Genomic DNA, 20639 nt, shown 5'->3' with positions numbered 1-20639 from the left:
CCTTCTCCCAAAAGCACAGTGGATTTAGGCCCCAGCTGTACTGGGCGAAGGGTTGGGGGTGGGGAAGAAGGAAGATAGAATGTATACTACTAATTACCCTCTTAAATTGTTTAATTCCTTACAGAGGCTTTGGAGATTTTTCTTTTCAGCTCATTTGGAAGGGATTAAAGATTTCCTCTAATTTTTTCTTTGTCTTGCAAAGATTTTCTAGCTCAAACCTGTTGTTTTTGGAGTCAAAGAAATATTGATGCTATCTCATTTAACCTCTATGAAGGCAAGAAGGAAAGACTGAGACTAAACAAGGAATTATACAACTGGCCATTTTATCCTTCCTTCCCTCCTTCAGAAAGCTTAGCTCCAGTACTAAGAGCAAAGAAATGGACCTTATGTTAGGCTGGGGTCCAGAAAGATATTCTCAAGAATGCCTTTGCAAATTCCTTTTTGGAAAGGATGGGATAGTCCATAAAATAATAACCTATACTTTCCATTTATATATGAAATACAGAAAGGTGAAAAGAGCTTCACTCTTACCCTTACAACAGCAAAAGCTGGACTTGCATATTCACAACTTTCCATAAATTTATCAAAGAGCTGAGGTTACTAGGCAACCAACTAGCTAACCAACCAAAATTAATTCGAAGGAAGACAAGATGATTGAAAGCAGAGATGGGATGTGAGTACTTTTTTCCCTTGGACTGATGCAGTTGGACATCCAGAATGAGAGGGATTCCATTAAAATTATGAATGAATTGATTGGCAGTTGTTGAGTGTGGGCTAATGAGACAGTATAGAATCCTGAGAGCCATAGACATAATGGAATTCAGGCTGATTCTTCTCCACTGGCCTCAGAGGGCACTCACAGAAAAGACTGGTGAGAGTCCTGGGAAAAACCCTGCAGGTACACACTGGAGAGAAGGGCAGCCACCACGAGAAAGGTGTGCAGCTTTGCCTAGATTCTCCCCTGTCCTCCTCTCTACAGAATAAAAGTCTCAAACTACCGTGGGGAAAAGGCAACAGCCCATTGCAACTGGGATGAGAAAAAAAGCCTCTGCCTCCTGGGATAAAGAAGAATACTGCATACTGATAAAGGGGTTAATTATCCAAAAGACAGTTTCAGTTGAGCTATTTCAAAGCCCGAAAGATGATGCTGTGAAAGTGCTGCACTCAATATGCCAGCAAATTTGGAAAACTCAGCAGTGGCCACAGGACTGGAAAAGGTCAGTTTTCATTCCAATCCCAGAGAAAGGCAATGCCGATGAATGCTCAAACTACCACACAATTGCATTCATCTCACACGCTAACAAAGTAATGGTCAAAATTCTCCAAGCCAGACTTCAACAGTACATGAACCGTGAACTTCCAGATGTTGAAGCTGGATTAAGAAAAGGCAAAGGAACCAGAGATCAAATTGCCAACATCCGCTGGATCATGGAAAAAACAAGAGAGTTCCAGAAAAACATCTACTTCTGCTTTATTGACTATGCCAAAGCCTTTGACTGTGTGGATCATAATAAACTGTGAAAAATTCTGAAAGACATGGGAATACCAGACCACCTGATCTGCCTCTTGAGAAATCTGTATACAGGTCAAGAAGCAACAGTTAGAACTGGACATGGAACAATGGACTGGTTCCAGATCAGGAAAGGAGTATGTCAAGGCTGTATATTGTCACCCTGCTTATTTAACTTAAATGCAGAGCCCATCATGTGAAGTGCCAGGCTGGATGAAGCACAAGCTGGAATTAAGATTGCCGGGAGAAATATCAATAACCTCAGATATGCAGATGACACCACCCTTATGGCAGAAAGCGAAGAAGAACTAAAAAGCCTCTAATGAAAGTGAAAAAGGAGAGTGAAAAAAGTTGGCTTAAAATGTTGACAATCAAATAACTAAGATCAAGGCATCTGGTCCCATCATGTCATGGCAAATAGATGGGGAAACAATGGAAACAGTGACAGACTTTATTTTGGGGGGCTCCAAAATCACTGCAGATGGTGACTGCAGCCACAAAATTAAAAGACGCTTGCTCCTTGGAAGAAAAGCTATGACCAACCTAGACAGTATATTAAAAAGCAGAGATGTTACTTTGCCAACAAAGGTCCATCTAGTCAAAACTATGGTTTTTCCAGTAGTCATGTATGGATGTGAGAGCTGGACCATAAAGAAGTATGAGCACCGAAGAATTGATACTTTTGATCTGTGATGCTGGAGAAGACTCTTGAGAGTCCCTTGGACTGCAAGGAGATCCAACCAGTCCATCCTAAAGGAAATCAGTCCTGAGTATTCATTGGAAGGACTGATGTTGAAGCTAAAACTCCAATACTTGGGCCACCTGATGTGAAGAAGTGACTCACTGGAAAACACCCTGATGCAGGGAAACGTTGAAGGCAAGAGGAAAAAGGGACAACAGAGGATGAAATGGTTGGATGGCATCATCAACTCAATGGACATAAGTGAGAGCAAACTCCAGGAGTTGGTGATGGACAGGGAGGCCTGGCGTGCTGCAGTCCATGGGGTTGCAAAGGGTCGGATATGACTGAGCAACTGAACTGAACTGAACTATCCAAAAGACAACGTCCCAAATGCACCTAACACCAGAGCATTAAGATACTTGAATCAGAAATTGGAAGAAATGAAAGGAGAAATTGCTCATCAAAACTAAAGGCTTCAACATTCTTCTCTCTGTTACTAATACAAAAATAGGCAGAAAATCAGTAAGAGCAAAGAGTATGTGAAATGACCTAATTGAAATCTATAGAATATTGTATTTAACAATGGCAGAATACACATTTTTTTACAAGAGCACAAGGACCTTTCATGAAGAAAGGCCATATTCTGGGCATAAACTAAATCTTAATAAATTAAAAACACTGGAAAATCATACCAGAAAAACAGTCTCTGACCATGAAGGAATTAAGCTAGGAATAACAGAAAGATATCTTTAAATATTTAGAAATTAAGCTATGTATTTCTAAATTGCCCAGGGTTCCAAGAGACATTCTCAAGGGAAACTAAAATGACTTTAATAAAACAGAAATAAAAGTAAGCCATATCAAAATGTATGGGATACAGTTAAGGCAGTAGTTAAAGGAAAATGTATAGCACCAATTGCTTATATTATAAAAGGGGAACGTTTTCAAATTGGTTATCAAAGTTCCTTCTTTAAGAAGCTAATAAAGACAGAGCAAGTTAAACCCAAACCAAGACAATGTCAAGAAATAATAAAGAGTAGAAATCAGTGAAATTTGAACCTGAAAAGCAACAGAAGAGGGCCTCTTTATTTATTTATTTATTTTTTGGGGGGTACTTATTGGATTCTATTATCCTAACATACTTTGAAGAATTCAAAGCTATCATTTCCTTAAGAGTGGCTAGGAGGTTCCTATAAGCCTGATCTTCCCCAGAAGTCAGCCAGGAAAGAAGAGTGTGGCGGTCACTGTCTGGGTTTGACACTGCCCTCTGTTAGCCGGCCGTGCAGGACAGCTGCAGAGGACTGCTGCAGAGGACAGCTGCAGAGGACTGCTGCAGAGGACTGCTGTGAAGCTGAATGGACACTTGCATAAAAACATGCACACACCAGTAAGCAAAGACTTTATACATCACCACTAAAATTCAGTACAAAAGATACCCCCAAACCCTGAAAAATATGTTTCTAGACACTATAAATGTAACAAACAGCTCCTAAGACACTGAGTTCAGGTGTCTGTATGGGGCATAGTTATATTTAGACTGAAGTCTTGTTAAAAGCATTCTGCAGAAATCAAATAGTCAGGTTTTTTAGTAACCCCATGAAAGTAGAAATTCTGTCAGTGTGTGTGTGTATGTGTGTCTGGAAAGTCTTCCCTGGAAAAGCTTCCCCAGGCAGATGGTGTGTGTGCATGCATGCACGGGTGACTGCATGTGTGCTCAGCAGTGTCCCATTCTTTGTCCAACCCCCTGGACTATAGCCTGCCAAGCTCCTCTGTTCATAGAATTTTCCCGGCAAGAACACTGGAATGGGTTGGCGTTTCCTGCTCCCGGAGATCTTCTCCACCCAGGGATCGAAGCTGCGTCTCTTGGGTCTCCTGCATTGGCACGTGGATTCCTTACTGCTGAACCAACGGGGAACCCCCCAGGCAGATGGTTTCCTACCAGTTAAAATGAGGGGCGGTGATGGGAGGCGACACTCAGGGAGACCACAGACCCATCTGGGGCTGGAACAGGCATTCGTTGTGTCTCAGGAAAAGCCAAGAACTGAAACTGTGAGAGGCAAGGAGCTCGTGGAAGGGAGAGAAGAGTTAGAGCTGAATGAAGGTTGGAGCCCAGGCTCTAGTTCCCAAAAGGAATTTAAATGCCTTCTGGAAATGTCACCTACTCCATATCCATTAAACCAACATATTTTAGAAGCTTAGATTTTTGTCTTAAACCTCTGGTGAGAACCTAGCCCTTTTCCTGAGGCCTCTCAGGGGCCCAGCCTAGCCCCAGACTTGCTTGCCTAGAGAGACAAAGTAGAGAACTCAAAACAAGGAGTCTAATCTGACAGGTGACCATGGGGGTGTGTTTCCTGAGGAGTCTAGAGCACTGTTTCAATTCTCAGCTCTGTCTATAAAGCACCATCTCCCAATCTGGTTATATTCTTTCCAGTGGTAGGGACCAGACACCTTATTTTTTTGTTTGTCTTAAACTTCCATGATTTTGCTCTGCAGTTCCATGAGAACCATTGTATTAGATGGGAATTTCTCCAAGGGCAAAGACTGTATTTTTCTCTATTTATTCAAACAATATTTGTAGAACATCTACAATGGGCCAGGAACTGTAGGGGCTGGCCACAGGATAATGGGCAGGAGGGGCCGTGTCCCTGATCCCATGGGACTTTCAGTGGGGGAGTTAGACACTAAACAAATAATTATAGTTACTTAAATATTTACAACTGATTTAAGAACTACAAAAGAAGGACAAATTTCTATATCCCAGGCACTTGGCCTACCTAGCGCAGTACATAAGCATAACAAATATTTGTCCAATGTCGGCCTCTGCGGTTATCTGCATGGACGTTAAATGCCCAAGTATATTCTGGTAAGAGCTACTGGGCAAGAAAAACTCTCAGAAAACTTTGGGAAGCCTGCTATAGACAAAGTCAAAGGTTTCCTTCATGTAGGATTTTCTCCAGACTTTAGCCTGCTGATGTGTACTGGGACTCTAACGGAGCCCCCAGTGTGCACGGGGCATCACAGGCACTTGTACTCTGCAGTGACCCAAAAAGCCTAATCATCAGGGGAATCTCTCTTGGAAACACTTTGAATGTTTTCAAGAGGAACATCACTGCTCCCTGCCATGGCCAGCAGTTGAGCCTTGGAGAGTCTTGTGAAGATCTGGATTTTTTTCTGGTAAAACAATCCTGCCCCTTGTTCAGGGAACACACTGTATGGCACCCAGATACCAGGGGAATATTGCTCCCATTTAGGGTTGCTTGGGACACACTTATACTAAAACATTTTATTTGTGTTTATCTAAAATTCAGGGCTTCCCAGGTGGTGCAGTGGTGGAGAATCCACCTGCCAATGCAGGAAATACAAGAGACATGGGTTCGAGCCCTGGCTCAGGAAGATTCCCTGCATCCCGCTCCAGTATTTTTGCCTGGAAACATCCCATGGATAGAGGAGTCATCCATGGGGTCACAAAGAGTCAGACAAAACTGAGAGACCGAGCTTATCTGAAATGCAAATTTAGGAGGGCATCCTATATTTTTAATTTGCTAAATCTGCTGGCCCTACTTTTGCGCCAGCCTGATCTGCTGGCTGCCACGAAGTCTGCCCGTGGAGAGCTAGGCTTTGAATCCAAGGGGCTGAGGAGGCCACCCTGCAGGTGCCATCCTGGCCAAGCCCGCAGAAGCCAAGTCAGCTGTTGTGCAGATGTGCAGGGCAAACCTTGCCGGGAGGCACTCCCGCCGCCGCCCTACTTGGCCAGGGTCCACTGCTGGGGAGCAGGTCAATTTCACACTTCTCGTTTCAAAACCAGGAAAAAGATGAGTTCTGTCATCAAATTTCTGTGGTGCGGAATAGACTGAAGTGGTAATTCTTAACCAGGGGCAATTTGGCAAAGTTTGAAAATAGTTTGGTTATCACAACTGGGAGTAGGGGGCAGTGTTACCGTAGGGAGCAGTGTTACCGGCATCTAGTGGGCCCAGGCCAGGATAAACATCCTACAATGCACAGAGAAGCCCTTGCATCCAAGTATGACCCCATCCAAGACACAAACAGTGCTGAGGCTCAGAAACCCTGGGCAAGAGAAAGCATGACCACGTTTCAGAAGCAAGGCCAACTCTAAGCAAATTTGTGAAGAGGAGAAACGTTTAGTTCTCTATTCCCTGACCTTTGTCCAACAATCCCCGCTCTGCAAAGAGTCCCTACATTGCTTTTGCTTCCTTTGAGAAAAACAATATCTGTGTACTGCACCCCAATTTTTATGATGTATCAATGACACAAAGTGCTAATTTTTAAAAACATGTTCCTGTTCAAAAGATGGTGTGGCATACCTTGCTCATTCCTTACTTTGGAGCCAATCTTCTCTTTTTTTCTTACTAGGAAGACATTCAGCTTTGTCCAAGGAAGCAAGGTACTCGGTTGAAAATATGGACCTCCTCAAACTTCGACTCGGCTAGAGGTGGATATGAGATAGGACAGGAAGCCTGCTGGGTGGAGGTTTCAGGAGGAGACTGTCACTAAATGTGGTCAGACTTAACTGGCACCTGGACTGAGGGTGTGATTTGAGACAGAAAAGTAGCTTCCACATTGTTAAGTGTGAAGAAAAGAGCCCCACCTAGAAGGTGCTTTAGCAAGAGGCTGGAAGAGAGCTTGAGTCCTGTGGGGGGCCCTGCGGTTTCCTTCAGCTGGGGTTCCATCCTGGATTAGAAGGCTCAAGTCTCCTCTTTACAAAAGAAAGACAAACAGTTTGGTTCCAACGCTCAAGATGGGTTTCTGGTCCATGCAACTCAACTCAGTTTTAATGGAGACCAGGCCTGGAGAATATTAATGGTGCTGGTCATTGCTACTAAGAGTGGCGACAACTACGCACATGCGCACATGCGCACACACACCCACACGCGTTCCCTAGGGGGCCCAGTACAAATAACAATTGACTGGCCTTCATTAGGACCCTATCCTGTGAGGACTCACAGGACCAGGAAGATGCTTTGGATGGCAATTACTTTTGAGAGAACAAGGTCAGCATGGATCCAAAAAGAGAGGGTCTGGGAATCCTTAAAATTGACACACAGTATCCGCTCTCTTTTCATATCCACTTTAGGTGTGTAGGAGGGTGGAGTGGATTATGATAAAGAAAAGGCCATCCTTGGAACTTCCCTGGTGGTCCACTGATTACGACTCTGTGCTTCCACTGCAGAGGGCACAGGTTCAGATCCTGGCTGGGGAACTAAGGTCCTGCATGCTACTCGGCCTGGCCAAAAAAAGCCATTCTCAATATTAAAGACCTGTTTGCAGAGATCAGCAGCCACCTTTCCCTTAGCGGAATTCACCCCGGTATCTAGCCTCGTGGGAATAGAGCCTGTGATGAGGTATCACATCGTTCTGATATTATGGACCTAATCAGGCCCTTTATCCCCAGTTCACACCCCTTTTCGTCCCCCGCCCCCTCCAGACCCTGATCTGTGTGTCCCAAACAGGGCTAGGCTGGGCCAAGAAGAAGAATGGCTAGGTCGGAAGCTGCTTCTTATCAGGATGTGGCCTTGGGTTCCTGCCTCTCTGTCTGTTACCTGAGGTTTCCTCATCGGCATGAATGGTGTCAATCACAGCACCTCCTAGGGTCCTTGTGAGGAGTAACAGGAATAATTCTAAAAAGGGCCAGACAGACACACGACCCTGCACGCTGAGTTGCCTTGTTTAATGATCCGGTTGCTTTACTCGGTGATCTGAGAGAACACACAGTGGTCCAGCGCAGTTCTCAGAGAGGAAGAAAGTCACCCAGCGGGCGCTGAAGCAGTTACTTCTTTTAGGGGGTAGGAGAGGTGCTGCTCTGCCCTGTCAGGCCCGAGGTGCCCACTGCCCCACCTCTCAGGCCTCGTGATGCTGGCTGGACACAAGCCCCGAGGGCCTGAGGGTGTGGAGTCACATGGGAAGGCAGCAGCAGTTCCAGGGGGAGGGAACAGACACTAGATGACTGAGGAGAGCCGCGGGGAGGGGGAGGGAGGCTCTGCACCCCCAGGTATTAGGAGTGCAAAGCCTCCCTTAGTGAGGTGAGTCCTCAGGTTGCTCCTGCTGAACACGAAGTATATGTTTAAACTGGAGGACAGAGTGTGTAAACCATTAACAGGCCTCCCGACAAAGCGACAATGATACAATATGCCCTTGTTGGGAGGCCTACCTGAATTCTGCCTTTGTGTAATAAAATCTGTGCAAACGGCCTCTGGGCTGGGAGCCACTGTAAGCAGGCTTTTTATCTAAAAGCCTTACCTAAGAAACACAATAGCCCAAGTTCACCTGACATGATTTCTTTTCAAGGGGTGTGTGTGTGTGTGTTTTCTGAGGGGGAAGGGAAGCAGGTAGATGAACCACACTGGAACTCGCACGTCAACTTCTCACTTGTAAAATCTGTGGGGGAAGAAAGAGAGGGCGTAAAATGCGATGGTCGAAATCCCACACGGAGAGGGATTCGACCAGAGGCAGCCACCCAGTTGCAGGCTGCGTGTCCCACTGGAGCATCCTCAGTTAAACAGTAAATAGGTTCTGGGATTTTTATTCTTCCCAGAGGAGAAGAGGCTACTCCTCCCCTGGGCAGACCACACACCTTTCTCTAGGGATCCTCAAGCAGTCTGTCAACATGGCCTCATTGTTAAAGCAAGCTCCCCGCCCCCTGACGTGGTCAAGAGAGCCTGGAAGAGCCAACAAGGTCTCTGTCCTATTTCCTCATCGGGGAGTGACCTTGAGTCCCCTCACAAGTCTGAACAGGATCTTGCTGAAATATTTCAGCTGGATTTCAGTGCCTCTGTCACTAAGAAAGATTCTCCAGGTCCACAGTAACGAGTGGCCCTGACATCCCTTCTTAGGTTCCTTTGTTTATTTCTACCCCCAGCAGAATCCCACATGCATGCACAGTCGCTTCAGATGTGTCCGACTCTTGGTGACCCCATGGACTGCAGCCTGCCAGGCTCCTCTGTTCCTGGACTTTCCCAGGCAAGAATACTGGAGTGGGTAGTCATTTCCTTCTCCAGGGAGTCTTCCTGACCCAGGGATCAAACCCAGGTCTCCTGCATTGGCAGGCGGGTTCTTTACCAACTGAGCCACCAGGCAAGCCCTAAACCCAATGACAAGTATCTTTAATAACAGAAAGAAGGGGAGAAGGCAAGTGAAGATGGAGGCACGCACCGCAGTGATGCAGCCACAGCCAAGGACCGTCAGGAGTTACCAAGAGCCGGGAGACGCAAGGAGCGGATTCTGCCCTAGAGCCTCTGGCAGGCGCACATCCCTGTGGCCACCTTGATCTTGGATATCTGCCCTCCAGAACCATGGAGAGTATATTTCTGTTGTTTCTAGTCACCCAGTTTGTGGGAATTTGTTACAATAGTCCTAGGAAACTAATATAATCTCTAAGATTTAAGACTAGAAAACCAAAAACAGGAAACCAGGTGAAAGAATATATACAGTAGATAGTGTGTAGTATGTGCTACTCTTGGTATTTTTACAAAATATGTTTTGAAGAACACATTTGCATATGCATATGCGCATATGCGGAGACGGAAATGGCAACCCACTCCAGTGTTCTTGCCTGGAGAATCCCAGGGATGGGGGTAACCCTAGTGGGCTGCCATCTATGGGGTCACACAGAGTCAGACACGACTGGAGTGACTTAGCACGTGCACATGCAACTCGAGGATATGAAAGATACTGGCAACAGGGCTACCTCTGGAGAGAAAGGCACTTGTGTCGTGTTCTCAACAGCATGCCCTGGAGAGGGCAGCACTCTGACCCGCAGAACAATAGCCCCCTACAATGACATCTGCATGCTAACCTCCAGAACCTAGGACCAGGTTATTATGGTCAATGGCAAGAGGGAATTAAGACTGCAGATGGGCGTAAGGTTGCTAAAGGTCTGGCCATAAGATAGGATGATTATCCCAGACTGTCCAGGTGGGCCTAGGAGGCACAGGAGTCTTTACAAGTAGAAAAGGGAGATGTTGGGATATTGGTGGTGGTTTAGTTGTTAAGTTGCGTCCAACTCTTTCAATCTCATGGACTGCAGCCCGCCAGGCTCTTCTGTCCATGGGATTCTCCAGGCAAGAATACTGGAGTGGGTTGCCATTTCCTTCTCCAGGGGATCTTCCCGATCCAGGAATCAAACCTGGGTCTCCTGCATTGCAGGCGGACAAGGGAAACCCGATTGGAATGTTACTTAATTAATAAAAAGAAAGGAAGTAGTCATACACACAACACAGATGAACTGCAAAAGCATCACGCGAGGTGAAAGAGGCCAGTCACCAGGGATGACATATGGTTCCACTCAGGAAAAATCCAGAACAGGCAAATCCATAGCAGTCAGAAAATAGATCAGTGGTTGCCAGGGGCTGGGGAGGAAGGAGCCGTTGCAGAGGAGGGGATGAGGACACAGTTTCTTTTGGGTGTGCTGAATATGTTCTAAGATTGACAGTGGTCATGGGTATACAGTTCTGTTCATATATATATCAATAACCTCAGATTTGCAGATGACACCACCCTTATGGCAGAAAGTGAAGAGGAGCTAAAAAGCCTCTTGATGAAAGTGAAAGTGGAGAGTGAAAAACTTGGCTTAAAGCTCAACATTCAGAAAACAAAGATCATGGCATCTGGTCCCATCACTTCACGGCAAATAGATGGGCAAACTGGAAACAGTGTCAGACTTTATTTTGGGGGGCTCCAAAATCACTGCAGATGGTGACTGCAGTTATGAAATTAAAAGACGCTTACTCCTTGGAAGGAAAGTTATGACCAACCTAGATAGTATATTCAAAAGCAGAGACGTTACTTTGCCAACTAAGGTCCGTCTAGTCAAGGCTATGGTTTTTCCTGTGGTCATGCATGGATGTGAGAGTTGGACTGTAAAGAAAGCTGAGCACCGAAGAATTGATGCTTTTGAACTGTGGTGTTGGACAAGACTCTTGAGAGTCCCTTGGACTGCAAGGAGATCCAACCAGTCCATTCTGAAGGAGATCAGCCCTGGGATTTCTTTGGAAGGAATGATGCTAAAGCTGAAACTCCAGTACTTTGGCCACCTCATGCGAAGAGTTGACTCACTGGAAAAGACTCTGATGCTGGGAGGGATTGGGAGCAGGAGAAGAGGACGATCGAGGATGAGATGGCTGGATGGCATCACTGACTCAATGGACGTGAGTCTGAGTGAACTCCAGGACTTGGTGATGGACAGGGAGGCCTGGCGTGCTGCGATTCATGGGGTCTCAAAGAGTTGGACACAACTGAACTGAACTGATGGATATACAACTTTGTGGTTATACACAAAGCCATTTAAGTGAGTCAGTTGTATGATATGTAAATTATTTCTCAATAAAGTTGACTTAAAAAAAGTAGAAAAGAAGACAGAAAGGGATCAAAGTAGGAGAAGTAACCTATCACTGATGGCCCTGAGTATGGCTGGGGCCCACAAACCAAGGAATGCAGGCAACCTCTAGAAGGTGGAAAAGGCAAGCAAGCCTCCAGAAGGGATGAGACACCTTAAGCTTAGCCCAGGGTGACCCATTTCAGGCTTCTGACTTCCAGAACTCTGAAAGAGTAAATCTGTGTTGGTAAGCCACTTATTTTCTGATAATTTGTTACAGCAGCAATAGAATACTATTATAAGTACTTCTTATACCCTTTTGAATTTTGTGCTGTGTTCGTATATTACCTCTTCAAAATTCAAATCAAAACAAGGCAAAACACCTATTCAGAACAGTGATTTGATGTCATTTGGGAAATTTTCAAATATTTGTTAACACTCTTCTTCAATAGAAATACAGTGTAGCCACGGATGTGAGCCATACGTGTAATTTTAAATTTTCTTGTAGCCACATTTTAAAAAAGAAAAAGAACCAGGTGTAATTAATTTTAGTAATACAATCTGTTTAACTTATTATATCTAAAATATACCATTTCTATATATAATATAAAATTATTAGCGATATTTACATTTTCTTCCACATACTAAGTCCTTGAAATCTGGCATGTATTTTAGTCAGAGCACATTTTCATTCAGACACGCCACACTACAGGCACTTAACAATGCATGTGTCTAATGAACAACATGAATATATCAATTCGACATCAATTTGGGGTGCGGGGTAGGCTTTTCACCTTTTGAGCATACTACATCATGCCTAAAAATGTGGCTATCAAAATATTTATTGCAGCATTGATCAAAGGATAAAAATCTGAAAGTAAAAACAATCTCCAATGCAATACAGACACACTTTGGATATAATGTAGACATTAAAAAGAATTAGTTAAGGCTACATGAATTGACCATAACATATTGGCCATGACCCTGGGTATTACTAAATGAGAACAACCAGGTATGCAGTGTTTGGGGATATTTCTTTTTGGTAAGAAAACCAACCAACGTACAAATACGATATTATTCACACAAAACCATTAAAGCTGGTTACTCTGCCAAACAGTACAAATACTGTATTTTTATTATACTATCATTACAAATGATATTACAAAGGTATTATCAATACTATCATTAATATTCCCCTTGTACACATTTTGTTGTGTATTGCTTTGTAATTTAATAATTGATGGATAGAGAGAAATATTGATAAATAGATAGACTCAAGAGTAAGTTGTTAATCAAATCCTTAGGAGCATCCCCAGTGATCACTGCCAAAGCATAAGCAACTCCATCAAAGACTCTCTCCTTACCATAACCGTATATAGAACCAACTCCTTCTTTTACCAGGTACCTTTTCCTAATGAGAGAAAGGATCTCAAAATATGCTCTATATAACAATACTTCTGAATACGCACACAAAGTTACTATGCCTGTAGAATCTACCAGTCTGCAATAGAACGAAAGTCTCTTCTGCCATTCTGAGAAACAGTTTGCCATCTTTCCAAAGTCACACTTCACCAAACCCATCCATCCAATACCCAGATAATAATGAGATTTTAAAAAACTTGAATGTGCGGGGGGCGGGGCAGGGGGGAAGAAACATGAGGGAGGGAGCCACCATGGGGTGCCTACCAAATAGAAAGCAAGAGGTTCCATGAATGGATTGAAAGAAACTCCCAGAAGGTTTCTAACGTTGCAGACCTTGGAGTCTCTTCTAGTGCGCAGCACTGAGCAGTATTATTTGTTACATGGTGCCTTCAGTCCGGTGCAAGGTCTGTTGTCCTGTGTTAGCAGTATGCAACAGGGAACTCAGGCCCTACAGTATGGCTGTCCAGCCTGCAACGTCCAGGGAATGAGACTCTAATCTGGGTAATTCGGACGCAAGTTAATCCTACAGCACAGTGCCCCTGTAAGGTGAGCCACCACCTGCTAGCCTGATAGTCTGTCACTCAAACAGCCCCATTCAGGAAACAGCATACCTGTGTTCCTTGGACTGACCTGGGTGACTGTGTACCTGAGCATTCCTTCCAGGCAAAGAATGACCTGTAGAAGAGTTTGGCCAAGATCCCAAGGTTGTCATAATATTTTTGCTTTTCGTCCTTTTTTTCCCATGGCAAGTAACATTCAAAGTGTTACTGAGACTTTGTTTTGTATTCTTCCCCTTCCTGCATTTTAAATATTTGGGAAGGACGGGCTGGGGGTGGGGAACCCTCTGATGCACTCCGAAGTGGGTGCTGGCCCTTACTGACCTTCTTCTCTTTGCTCTACATGCTAGTTACAAAGCGGCAGAGAGAATCCAGGAGACAAGTCAAACTTCAACAAATATTTCTTGGGGGCTTAGTATGCCTCCTGGACATGCTGCTGCTGCTGCTAAGCCGCTTCAGTTGTGCGGACATGAGACCTATTCAATTCTTTTGATCAGTTCAGTCGCACAAGGCTCTAGACCGGAGAAGGGCTCAGTGCTTGGTTTAGAGCTCTGCTGTCATTGTAGAATTCTTAAGAATTCTTTGGTATATCTTCTATGCTCACGCAAATAGGCACGCACAACTGTGATTCGACAGCAGCCTGGTAGCACAGTGAGCAGTGTGCCCAGCAGTTGTCCAAGTCATCCTGCATGCAGAAGCAGCCTCGGGCACTGGGGTACCATGGACCCACAGGGGTTGGCTGGGCCATGACCTCGACCCAGAGGTATGGCAGTGGCCACAGCAGTGGAAATAGCTGGGTCCCAGGCCCAGGGAAAAGGAGACCCATGGTGGGAGGCCAGCTTGCCCATCGGTCCCTAGAGCCCGACCTTGCCATGCCCGCACAAATGTTAGCTCTCCACCTGAGCACTAGAACAGGAACTATAGGCACTTGGGCAGTAAACTTCGAAAGTAAATTATTATAAAACAGAAGCATAAATGAGGACATCAAAATAGAGCTTCTTATGGAGTTAATTAGAATGCAAAGAGTTTAGAATCACCAGTTTGGAAACTGCTGCCAAACACTGAAGAGAGAATGTCTACAAACTTAGAAAGAGGAATTAATAAAAATATGAGCACACTAAGTAGAAAAACCCTACACTATTTTCATTCGAAGCTTTAGATGAACCGATGATTAACAAAGAAAACAATTTTAAAATTTAAATTTTCTGCTTAATTGAAGGTAAGGCAAAGCATGCATGAATATGTTTTAATCTATATAAAAACTATGAAGTCACTTGTTTCTTGTACAGCCTCTACAAGCTGACAGAAACTATCAGAGGAAACACTAAAAGGCCTTTGAATAAATTTACATATGAAATTAAATTCAGGCTAACATCAACTGCTTTGTAGAGAGTTAAATCTTTTTAGAAAAACTGTTCTACAAGAATTAGTTCTAGATGTGTGAAAATTTTATATACTTTGAAATTATCAGAAATGTAGCCTAATGTCACAGTCTATAACATATTCCTAACTCTAGTAACCCTAGATGCATCAGATCTCTCAAAATTAAAAATCAGAAATTATTTTCTTTCTATCTTGAATTGTTAAGAATGACTGACATCACTTTCAAAATTAAAGTATAAATATATCGATATCGTTAAAAGTATAAATTTGATGACCTGAATTTGCAGAAAACTGAGCCAATAAATAATCTTGTGAGCAATCAAGATACTGAATTAATGCATTGCATTTATGTATTCTATGAAATTATGTCATGAAAAATATCTTTTTGTAAACTTTGTGTTATTTCTCATGCATTGACATTACTCTTACTATGTTTCATAATAAAATATTTTTAAGGAAAAATCTTTGTGTTTTTATACCTTAAATAGCACTTTTTCCTGCTTTTTGAACATAGGCTTGACGTTTTCATTGTGCACTGAGATCTGCAAACTTTATATAGCTGACCCTGGATACAACATTGCATTCAAGTCAACAAATGTATATTGATTGAATTGTACGTTGTATGATTAATCAAAATGAAAATGTGGGAGATGTATCTTCGAGGAACTTACATTCTATTGTTTCAGGTCAAATAATTTTAATATATGGTAGAATTTAAGTATCATGTAATGAACAATGAAAGTATTATGAGAATATAGAGGGAGATTAGTCATTTAATTTATGACCTCTTAGGATCTTCAAGTAGCTTTAAGGGACAACTCAAACGTTTCTAAATTTCTTTCTGACTTCCTCAGGAAGCTTAGGCCTGTGTCCCAAGTTTCAGTTTACCAGTATTCCTAGTCAGTTGGCAATTACATAGTTGGTAGTATCAAAAGGAGTAATGCCTTTCTTCATTAAAGCCCTTCTTCATTACCAGCAGCATGAAGATGAATTGCGGACTGAGTCCACATATGGCCTAGTCCATGCTGCTATGCCTAAGTGTAGTATATACTATTCGATATTCTTCCATTCAATGTCCTAAGAAGTGTGGAAGGTAAATGACCTCATCTAATTCATGCATCATTCCAGATCTGTCTACTTGCCTTGATTTTGACCTTGAGAGGAGTAATACCTTGTGCTTAAGGAGCCAGATCCCTGCTGCCTTGGCCAGCATCACAAGCCACTTCAGTGACTGCTTACCTTGACCCTGGAATCGCTCCTAGGCGCAACCTAACAGCAGCTGGCCACAGCCCATACCTCTAGATTCTTGCCTCTTGACTTAGGAGTTTTCTGTTACTGTTGAGACATGAGTTATCTTAGGGCCCACTTGGCATCCATGTATGCACAATGCAGAAAATACATGCGAGTTAATATCCCTTAGGACAGACTTGGACCAATGGGTGTGAACACTAGCAGATAAATTCTTCTTTTGTTCTGATGAATGGACTGTTCAGAGATGTAGTTTCATGCGACTTCTCTGGAGACATCCTCTGAGCCCAAGCAATAGTTCCTGAAAGCTATGGGCAGCTCAGAAGAACATTTCTTTGCTTTTGCTATTTCCTTCTGTGCTAACTTCCTCTCTTTTCTCATCATTGCCTCTTCCCTAGGATTTCACATCTAAGTAAATTATTAGCATGTAAGAATTTGACTCGGGTTTAATTTTCTAGGGCATATGGGCTGAGATATTAATATGCTGTAGGTGTATTTCTGACATGAACACTTAGGCAGCAGTATAATCTGGTTAAAAGCATAGATTCAAGCTGGGCCACCTGGGTTCCAATCCCAGCTCCTACATTTAGCACTGGTATGACACTGGGTAAGTCACTCAGTCTGCATTTCATTGCCATTAGCAAAAATGCATATTAGTAGCTACCTCAAAATTTTTATGTGAGATTTATAAGGCACATAGTGAGAGTTATGTGTGTTAAATAATTAAAAGGAGAAAAAGAGACGATCATTGAATTTCTTTGCTAAAGAAAACTCCCAATCAAAACAGATCCTATCAGCAGGCTTCACCTTTTGACCAAATTGAATTCAAGGAACTCAAGATAGAGGAGCCTTGGGGGATAAAACTTGGAATGACAAGAACTGAAGCTGAGTCTCACCTACTATGCACGGTGATGTAGGAGAGAGCTGACTGTTAAATATTCAGGATTGTTGTGAGTGGCTGTTCAACTGTCGTTAGCTTGAAATTGGCCATGATATCATTTACACTGTGGAAACTGGCAAATGCCACAAATCAGGGCTTCACATTTCTTCTGAGTCTCAAAAATGCCATGGAGAGTAAGTGGAAATATTTGTTAAGCTATGAAGTATTACTACAAAAATCAGCATTAATATTTGCCTGTCATACTACTAGATAAGGGCTTGGATCTTTGTATTATTTGGCTCCATTAAAATCAAGAGCCCTTGATGCTTCTGGTGACTTCATTTCTGCCTCAAGAAAAGAAAGATGCCTAAAAGACAACAGAGGGCTTAGTAAGAAGTGTTATCCATGATCTCAGTTTTAATCACTTCACATAACATAAATTGTAAATTTCCTCAATTTGTGTCACAGATTTTTCAAAGCATTTAAAGTATTAATTTTATCTCACATTTGTGTATAATGGAGACTTGAACTACAATCAGCTCCTTGCTCTCCATTCCTAACTTCACTCTTTTTCACTCACATTGCCCATGCCTCTTCTTCAGTAGCATTCTCTCCTCCAACATTCTTGTTTCACCCTTCCCCAGCCTCCCACATGGCCAAATTCATTTTTATTTAATGGATTTCTGTTCCCTTATCACTTGGGAACTCTCTTCTAATTTTCAGAATTAAGGGAAGTACCTTTCTGCCTATTTTCATTGTAGCCTCCACACGCTTCATCATATCTATTATTTCTGTATAAGAAAATTCAGCTCATTTCCTGGTCTCCCTTACAAGGCTGTGCATTCTGTTTTATTATGTATCCCCATATTTAGTGCAGTTCTTGGCTCATAGTAGATTTCAAACACTGATAAATTTCTATATGGCCTTAAAAAAATTTTTCTCCCCTAATTCCTACATGAATACTTATATATCCATAGAAGACCAATTTTGCTATAGAACAGCTTACTTGAGTAGAAAATTTGTAAGTGTACCAAGTATAGTTCAGGAATCTACAAGCTAATGTCTAACAGATGTCAGATACATGGATATATTCTAGCATAAATCACTCATTCTGGATTTTCAAACCAAAAAGTGTACATTTCCTTATAGAAACTGAAGGGAAAAGGAGTCTGAGAGCAAAGGAATCATTTCTGAAGTCTCTGATAATATGGAAGGAAACAAGGATCCTCAGATGTCACCATAACCCTGGATAGACTTGCTTTTATTAGATAGCAAACTGTGATCCTCTGTCCTAGTATATTTCAAGGAATATTTTAATTAAAATGTGTTCAGCATGTATGAGTTAGCATACTGGAAATGTCATTTTAACAGAAAAACTTTCATATACTTTGTGGCTGTGAACCAAGGAGTCAGTCACAAATGGAAACTACAACCAAAAAGCTATTTTTAGATTGGAAACTTAGAGGTACTCTATTTTGCACTATGAATTTCTCTTCCTCATTGGGCTTTTATCTTTGCATTTCTTTAAGAACTTCTCATTTATTTCAAAATAATCTCCCTTTTCTAGTATCTCCCCTTAACAAAGCAGCACCCTTCGGCCCTTGGAATCTTGTCAATTACATTTTGGATAGAATTAGGATATGTGCTTCTTTATTACCCATTTTCCACCAAAACAGAGAAAATCATGCGCCTCCCTGGATAAAGTAGAAAATCATTAAAATTGGTCCAAGACCATACTACAAAGCTACAGTAATCAAACAAGCAAGGTATTGACACAAGAAAACAGACATGCATCAATGGAATAGAATAGAGAGCTTAGAAACAAACCCACACATCTACAGCCAATTAATCGCCAATAAAGGAGGCAAGAATACACGATGGGAAGACGACAGTCTCTTCAGCAAGCGGTGCAGGGGAAGTTGGACAGCCGCATGCAAATCAATGAAGTTAGAACACTCCCTCACACCACACACAGAAATAAACTTAAAATGGCTTAAAGACTGAAATATGAGAAGTGTCACCATAAAATTCTTAGAAGAGAGCATAGGCAAAACATTCTCTGACATAAATTGTACCCATGTTTCCTAGGTCAGTCTCATAAGGCAACAGAAATAAAAGTAAAAACAAATGGGACCTAATTAAACATAAAAGCCTTTGCACAGCAGAGAAAAACATGAAACAAAAAGACAACCTGCAGATTGGGAGAAAATATTTGCAAGCAATGCAACTGACAAGAGCTCAATTTCCAAAATATATGAACAGCTCATACAACTCAACAGCAACAACAACAAAAAATGGAAAAATGGGCAAAAAACCTTTGAGTTCGTTTAGTCATTTCTCCATGATAAGAACCATGTATAAGAGAAAAATCTTCATCTCTCTTATTCACATCCCTAGAGGCAAAAAAACAGGTAGGAGCCAACAAATATAAATGGATGGCTCAGTCAAGGCACTGCAGCCAAATGATCACCTGTCTTTACACAGAGGCAGAAGCAAACGCCACAGCTTCACCAAGCTACACTCATTCCAGCAAAGGGCACCCCTGTGTACTTGCAGGAAGCTACTATGTTCCAAAATGCCCACCATGCATCCAGGGATTAAGAACAACTGTAGAAGTGAGCTGATCAGAGGCTCAAAGGCACAGAAAACTCCCAACAATATACCAGGTAGAGCTCTTGCTTTGGGTTTGCAAACTATTCTTGGAAACCTTACATGGAGTCAAGATTCAGAATATTCACAAATTCCATTCAATTTCATAAATGTGCTATACTTTTGGACATACCTTTGATTGAGATGGAGAAGTTTATCCAAGAAGCAATCCTTCTTTAAAAAGTGAGTAATTCACATTTCTTGGGAGATACGGTAACTGAAAGAATCAGAAGGAGGAAGGCTTGACAGTGAGATCTAAAATACATTTTTCATATTACCTAACACATTCTGATTAGCATCATTACTCCCAGTTTCAGAAAACTGAGATGAAGAGCCATGTAGAATTAGATTTAAAACTCAGTTTCTCAGCTGGGATGGGATGGGAATGTCTTCAACTCTGTCTACAAAGCCCTTTCTTCTGCATCATAAAACCCCTCATGAGGCTCTTTAATAGCAGCAATAAAGGGATCAAGAGTAGGACACTACCAATTGTATCATTGGTCCCTTGGCTTTTGACTCAGTTGTAATATACACTATGCAATAAATGGTCCAAGGGCCCCACCACTATTAATTTATGTCACTCTTTAATGGGCTTTTGGCCAAAACTTGTCACCTCAATGTTTCAAAAGTACTATGAAGACAAATTCAATGTTTATACTGGTGTATTCTTTATCATAAGAATCCTAAATTTGGCCCCCTATTCTAATTTATATTACTTCACTTTTTTGTAAAGTTTTTATGTTTGTTACCATATCACTATGTTCCTTTTTGCTATAAGCCACCTCAAAGCCATTGTGAAATAAAGGTAAGTATAAAGAAATAAATTACACTTACTGTAGTAGATGACAAAAATAGTCATAAATTTTCATGCTTCCTTATATCCATGGCTTTTGCCATAGAACATAACTCCTCCCAGAAAGAGAATCTATTTCCCTACTCCTTAAATCTAGACCAACTTTGTGATTTGCTTTAGACAACAG

This window comes from Capra hircus, chromosome 20 (assembly GCF_001704415.2).
Source record: "Capra hircus breed San Clemente chromosome 20, ASM170441v1, whole genome shotgun sequence".
In the NCBI taxonomy this organism is placed as follows: domain Eukaryota; kingdom Metazoa; phylum Chordata; class Mammalia; order Artiodactyla; family Bovidae; genus Capra; species Capra hircus.
The sequence above is the reverse complement of the archived record's forward strand: the minus strand, read 5'-3'. Positions refer to the sequence as shown.